The sequence below is a fragment of the Mus caroli genome, chromosome 14, assembly GCF_900094665.2.
Source record: "Mus caroli chromosome 14, CAROLI_EIJ_v1.1, whole genome shotgun sequence".
NCBI lineage: Eukaryota > Metazoa > Chordata > Mammalia > Rodentia > Muridae > Mus > Mus caroli.
Window position 1 is genome coordinate 29,186,209 of NC_034583.1, and position 7,468 is coordinate 29,193,676.

A 7,468-nucleotide genomic window follows, 5' to 3' on the forward strand; every position below is an offset into this window, starting at 1 on the left:
ATCCGGCCGGATGAGGCCTGTGGCCCTACTCAGGCCGGTTTCTGCTTCCCTAACTAATGCAGTCTCAGGTCCCGCGCAATTGGATTGGAGCTGAACTAATGTGTATCTTTAAAGTGTTGGAAAAGACTAGGGCTTCATGCAGTATGTTTCTTTTTAGATTAAGTAAATCATTAAGAGAGCAAACACCAGTTCCAGACCTCAGATTCAAGCACAACACTCATGTGATGAGGTTACTAAATATGCTTTGGACTTTACCCTACAATCTAAATTGAGAGATGGAAAAGAAGTGGCTCTCCACAGCTTGTCCTTGGGAGCTAGGCAAGATGCAACTGTTCCAATAGGCTCTATAAAGAGTCTGGGAGGGGGCAGGGTGATCTTTCTGTTCCCCAAACCAGGAGCTTTGCTTCTCAGAACTACCTGTCTGTTGTCTTGTGACTCCCTGAATATTTGAGGTAAGTATGTGTTTTCTCTGGCAGTTTGACGTGCTAGGTCACCACTTCCCTTTCTTCTGCAAAGGTAGAAGCCTTACAGAGTGCTTGATGCATATGAATTTTTCAGGCTTCATCAAATTTTCTGTGTTCCCATTTTGTCTTTGTCCCAATTTTCTCACTTCCTTGGTTGGCACCTTGCTTCTATTTCTATTAGGCAAATCTTCCAGTGTATGCCCACAGGATTTAATTTCCCGGATGACTGTGACGACACGGCAAGATCAGTGTACTGAAAGATTATTATTATGGCTTGCATTTCCTGAAAGATGGGGTGCCATGTCATGCAGGAGCATATGGAGAGGCATTGGGTTTGGCTGGGAGTGAAGGGAAAACCCAGACCAAAGCTATTATTGGAATGTATGTGGAAAAGGAAAAGGGAGACACAGGAATATATTGAGGATGTCTAGTGTAGATACTGTCAGCGGATTCTAAACCACAGATACCTTTCTAGTTGTTTGGTAACTGACCATGGGTTATTTGGATCAGAGAGAATACTGGCTTGGTTTGTGGAAGTTAGACAAAGGGGCGGTTGTAGTTATAGACTTAAAATTGGCTGGAGGCCATATCATAGGATTATTAGATGTTCATGAAAGTTGGGTTGCAAGGAAAGCACAAACAATGTTCGCCATTCTTTGGGAGACTGTATAGACAAATCTAAAAATAGGTATTTAAACATCATTTTAGAATTATGTATAGAAAACAGGTTATATTTTAAAAGTCTGACACTGGAAGAACTGTGCATTCCTGAGGCTAAGGGTAAGATAGCAGACCAACCTGAACATTGGATTCCCAATGTTTATCATGGCTCAGAATCCAGGAGGAAGGTTCTATAACACAGATTGCTGGCCACCAGCCCTAGAATTTCCAAATTCAGTAGGCCTGGGTGGGGCACAGGAATTTATATTTCTGACAAATTCCCAGAGAACTGCAAGGCTGCTCTAGGGATCAAGCCTGGAGAACCACATAAGTAGAATACTCCGACAACCAACTGTACCTGATGGGGAAACTCTCCATCAACTCCTGAAGGATTGTCAAGATACAAAGGTCTAAAGGTCTAAGTGTCACGTGTCATGTGGACAAATATCACAACTGTGTCAACCTTTGATCGTTAAAGAACAGCTGAGAGAGCCAGGGTTGACCCCAGTCCTCGAGCTGAGGAGAACGGCCGATGCTGAAACGGCAGAGGCAGATGGTAGAAATTGCTATGATAGGAATGCACATGCTTTGACCAATCTCCTTTGTGGGTTTTGTTTTTTCCCAGTGCACAAAGTAGTGTCAGAGCACAGAGATGAAGAACCCAGTGATCTTGCAAGATTGTCACTTGGAACTATTTGTTAAAAACTCAAATAAACAATAATGGTTGGGCCCCCTCAGTAGATAAACTCACTTGCCACCAAGCCTGGCAACCTGCGTTCCATCCCAGAAATTCCTGGATGAAAGGAGAGAAACAACTCTGTTCTCTGTCTTCATTTGCAAAGACCCTTGGACTATGTTGGCTACAGTTGGATGATACAGAATGATCTGTATTTTAGGGTCAGGTAGTTAGTAGAATTGATTTCACTCGTAACCTAATTCCTCCTTGCTTCCGATGCTGAGGTCTGAACTTAGACACTCACTCATTCTATGAAAGAAAGCCCGTACAACTGTTCCATATGCCAGGCCAGAGAGAGAACTTTGCAGAGAGATTTTATGGTTCCAAGACAAACAGCACAGGGAAACAGTCAGTAAGACTCCAATAAGAATTGGTTCTGGAGGCAATCCTAAATACAACATTAAGGGGTCTAAAGAAATAATCCTCGGGCTGGAGAGATAGTTCAGTGGTTAAGAGCACTGACTGCTCTTCCAGAGGTCCTGAGTTCAATTCCCAGCAACCACATGGTGCCTCACAACCATCTGTAATGGGATCTGATGCCCTCTTTTGGTGTGTCCTAAGAGAGCAACAGTGTACTCACATACATAAAATCAATAAGAATAAATCAAAAGAAAGAAAGAAAGGAAGGAAAGAAGGAAGGAAGGAAGGAAGGAAGGAAGGAAGAAAGAAAGAAAGAAAGAAAGAAAGAAAGAAAGAAAGAAAGAAAGAAAGAAAAGAAAAGAAAAGAAAGAATCGTCTTCCCACAGTGTTTACCAAACCCCAGCTGCATGTCAAGTACTGTCTCAGATATATGGGGTTAGGTCATGAACAAGATAAGAAGTCAATGGGGTTGATTTACTGAAAAAAGCAAAGTACTCCCTCAAAAGCTGCATGATGGGAACTTTTAACCCCATGGACACAGAAGACTGTCTTTCTTGGTCCAGATCTCTGCCTTAGGGACACATAAATGACGTCTAGGCCCTACCCCATGGATACAGAAGACTGTCTTTCTTGGTCCAGATCTCTGCCTTAGGGACACATGGATGACGTCTAGACCCTTGCAATATTAATAAGCATGTCCAGCTTTAAAGAGCCCTGCATTCAAGACCTGGGTTTTCATTGACGCTCTAGAAACCCTGCTTCTCAGCTATGAAGATGATAAAAGGGAGCAGACTTGATAAAAGAAGAAGTCTGATTTCTAAATGGAAGGAGCTCTCAGGGTGGGTTCACATTCATGTTGTGTGTGTGTGTGTGTGTGTGTGTGTGTGTGTGTGTGTGTGTGTTTCATCCTTTAAGATGCCTGGCTCTGATCCAGGAAGATGAGGAGAGGTACCATAGCAGGCAACAGGTACACTTTGTTTGGCCTACACTATGAATTTTTTTTGAAGATGAATGTTACCAACATATAAAAATTGATACATAGATTATAAAAACCTTGTTTTCCATTTTCTCCATTATTTCCCAGCAGTGTCATGCTCTATTGTTTTAAGGTGACTACCTTGTTCTAGAGGCCACCCACATTCTTCCTCCTTGTCTCCCACCCTGATTCATATAATCCTTCACAAACGCTCAGAAGAGTCTGATTTCTAAATGGAAGGAGCTCTCAGGGTAGGTTCACATTCATGTTGTTTTTCTCCCTGGGCAAGGGAAGCTTAGTCACCATGACCATGAACTTGATATGCAGCAGGCTGTTTTACTTTCTGTGCTACTTTTTATTGTACATCTCCGTGGTACTAAATACGTGCACTATTAACTACCATCTGTCTACAGAATGGCTTTCATGTTGCAAAAACTAAAACTGTAGGCCCATTAAATAATTCTCCATTTCTTCGCACCCTGGCAACATACGATTAACTTAGGCACATCAGTAACTGTAAATTGAACCATGTGTATCCTCAAGATTCATCCATGCTGTGGTATGTGTAGAAGTTCTTTTCTTTTTAAGGCTGAGTAAGATTCAATCATATGTGTAAGGCATATTTTGTTTACCTGTCTACCCATCAGTGCACACCTGCTTGAGACTATCATGAAAATGGTACCAAGATATTGGAGTGGAGGAAACATCTCAAGAATATTTTTTTGCTGGGTCACAGGATAATCAGTGGGTTTTGTTTTGATGAAATGCCATCCTGTTTTCCTCGGAAGCTTGGCAAGCAACAATATGTATTATACTCTAAGGTGATCTAGAAGAGAATCTTAGTTGAACTTGAACAAGGCCTAGTGGTACAGACCCATAATCCTAGCTACTTGGAAGACTGAGACAGAAGGATAATGAGGTCAAAACCTATTCTGCTCAAAGTCAGTCAGGTTAACCTACCCATTCCTTGCTAGGGAGCCCTGGGTTTATTCCCTAGTACCAGGGAAGTGAGGATAGTAAATGAAAGATTAAACTAATTCAAGCCATTAAATACCACATAAAAAGAATCAACTTGTTATTTATTAGTGTTTATTAATAAAGAGTAAGTTAATATAACAGCCATGCAGCACGTATTTGTAAGTCCAGAATTTTGGAAGTTGAAGCAAAAAGCCTAGAAGTTCAAGGCCATTCTCTGCTAAAAAGTGAGTTCATGGGTTACATGGAGCTCTGTCTCAGCACATTCACACACACACACACACACACACACACACACACACACACACGCACACACGCACACACACAGGCACACACACACTGTGAGCTATAAACAGAGGCATAAATATTGCTCATGAGAAATTTCTCTGTATGACTACCTTCATCATTACACATCCAGTAGCTGCTACATAACTAATGTCCTCCCTCAGATTATGAAATTTGAATGAGGCCTAGAATGTAAAATCAAATTCTAAGAGAAACTGAAGGGCTGTCAAGATATCGCAGTAGGTCGAGTGTTTGCTGTCACTGTGTGTTCAGTTTCCAGAGCCCACATAAAGGCAGGAGAGGAGAACAGATCCCACAAACTCATCCCCTACACTCCTCATGTTCTCATCATAGATACACAAAATAACAGCAAATACAATGTTTTTTTAAAGTAAACTGAGACTGTTATTTTGAAACCTTACATAATACAGATACTTAGTGTTTAATACTTCATCTGGTTTCACTTGGAAGTATTTTAGTATCTGTTGGGGTGTGTGTGTGTGTGTGTGTGTGTGTGTGTGTGTGTGTGTGCATAAGAGATATTAGTGAGGTGCTGAAGATTGACCCCAGGCTTTAAACTTGCTGGGAACACACCCCATTGAATATTTGAAGGTAAATTACCTTGTAACCAAGGAAACCACCCCATGAAAACTATGAATCCAAAGAATTCTAATAATAGTTAAAGAAACCCTTCCAAATAATAATGAAGACAAATAGCCGTAATTTTCAAAGGGATAACAGTCATGAATAGACACTGCACAGAAGATCATAAATGAACATATGAAAAGGTGAGTAAAGCCATTAGTCTCTGGGGAAATACAAACTAAAGCCCAATGACACATTGCTTCACATTCAAGATAGTGGCTGCTGTGGTTCAAGTGGCCTAATATGTAAATGGAGCTGACCTAGAAAATGCAGTCATCTGACTAGGTCTCCCAAGTGCTGGGACGACCTATGTGTACCGCATCCCCAGCTCACGCTGAACTGTAACTACAGCTGTAACAACAGTAAGAGATGGGGCCTCTAAGAAGGGAGCAGGCTATAAGGGTCCCATCCCTTTGGAGTCATTGTCATTATCCCAGGAACAGGTTTCTGGTTCTGGATCAATTCAGCCTGAATTCTTCCTCTCCTTGCACCATACATACATGCTTGCTTGCTCTCCATCATAGTAGGATATAAAACAGGAGGAGGGGGAACCTCTCCAGATACAGTCTTTTTGTCTAGGACTTCTCAATCTCCTGAACAGTGAGAATTAAGTAATTTATTTTCTCTATAAACTACCCAGTCTGTGGCATCCTAGAAAATTACCTAGAACAGTGATGATTAAGCATTTTTGAATGTGCATGTGTATTTTGTTTGCATATTTCCAAGCCACAAGCATTTTTGGTTTCCACAGAGGCCAGAAGCAGGCACAGATCCCCTGGGACCGGAGTTATAGGTGTTTGGGAGCTGCCATGTTGATGCTGGGAAGAAAACCCAGGTGCTCTGTAAGAGCAACCAGAGCTCTTTACTGCTGAGCCATCTCTCCAGCCCAGTTGATCAAGACTTTTGAGAAACTGACAGCACTATATGTATGAAGACTGTGGAGTAACTGGAAGTGTCCCATATTAGTGGTGACACATGGGAACAGACGGTTAAGAATTGTAATTCGAGGAGCTAGAGAAAGTACCCAAGGAGCTAAAGGGGTCTGCAACCCTATAGGTGGAACAACAATATGAACTAATCAGTACCCCCAGAGCTTGTGTCTCTAGCTGCATATGTATCAGAAGATGGCCTAGTCGGCCATCATTGGGAAAAGAGGCCCCTTTATATGCCTCAGTACGGGGAATGCCAGGGCCAAGAACTGGAAGTGGGTGGGTAGGGGAGTGGGAGTGGGTGTCTGGGGGACTTTTGGGATAGCATTTGAAATGTAAATGAAGAAAATAACTAATTAAAAAAAAAGAATTGTAATGCATTGGAACAGTTTCTGATAAAGTTCAGCAGACCTCTGCCTATGATCGCCATAACTCCATTTTTAGATATTTAATCAAGAGAAATGACAATATATAACCACAAATGACTTAGACAAGAATGTTTATACTGACCCAAACTGGAAATAATCTTGTATTCATGAATAGTTGCTGTGTGACTACCTAAGAAAACATACTTAATAAAAAAATTAAAAAGAGTTTTTTGACTCACATATTTAGTTTCAGTTCATGGTCACTTGCCCCAGTGGCTTTAAGCCTTTGGTGAGGCACATCACCACCTACCTGGCAGAGCCTGCAGAGAGGAACTGCATTCAGAGCCTGCAAGGGAGCCTCTGCCTCAAGAGCACAGACCCATTGACAGAATCACAAACAGCAACCAAGCCTTTAGCATAAGAGCTTGGGAGGGACACCTTAGATTCAAACCTTAACAATGGGTAGATGAATGAACAACTTGAGGTCTATTAATAAAATAATATTGAATTGGTATTTAAAAGGAATTCTTTTCTGATACATGTGAAGGAAACCAAACACAAGACTAGCTACTGTCCAGTTTTGCCCAAAACATTCTACATCAGAAAACCACTCATTTCTGATGACAGATATTGCAACAGTGGTAGCCACAAGAAATTACAAGGCCTATCATTCCATCCGTGACTGAGATACTGTCTTTCCAAAGACAGCTGAGTCGTACCTGGATGTTAGAATTCTGTTCCACTGATTTCTCTAAACATAAATTGTCAAACTACTTTACATGCAGAAGAATATAGGCTATCTTTTTAAAAAAGATTTATTTATTATATGTAACTACACTGTAGCTGTCTTCAGACACCCCAGAAGAGGGCATCAGATCTCATTATGGATGGTTCTGAGCCACCATGTGATTACTAGGATTTGAACTCAGAACCTTCATTCCAAAGAGCAGTCAGTGTTCTTAACCGCTGAGCCATCTCTCCAGCCCTAGGCTATTATTATCTTGCACAGCAGCTCCTTAGCTTGCCACTGTTCCCTCTCCCAGGGATTTCTCTGATTTTTTTTTTTTTTA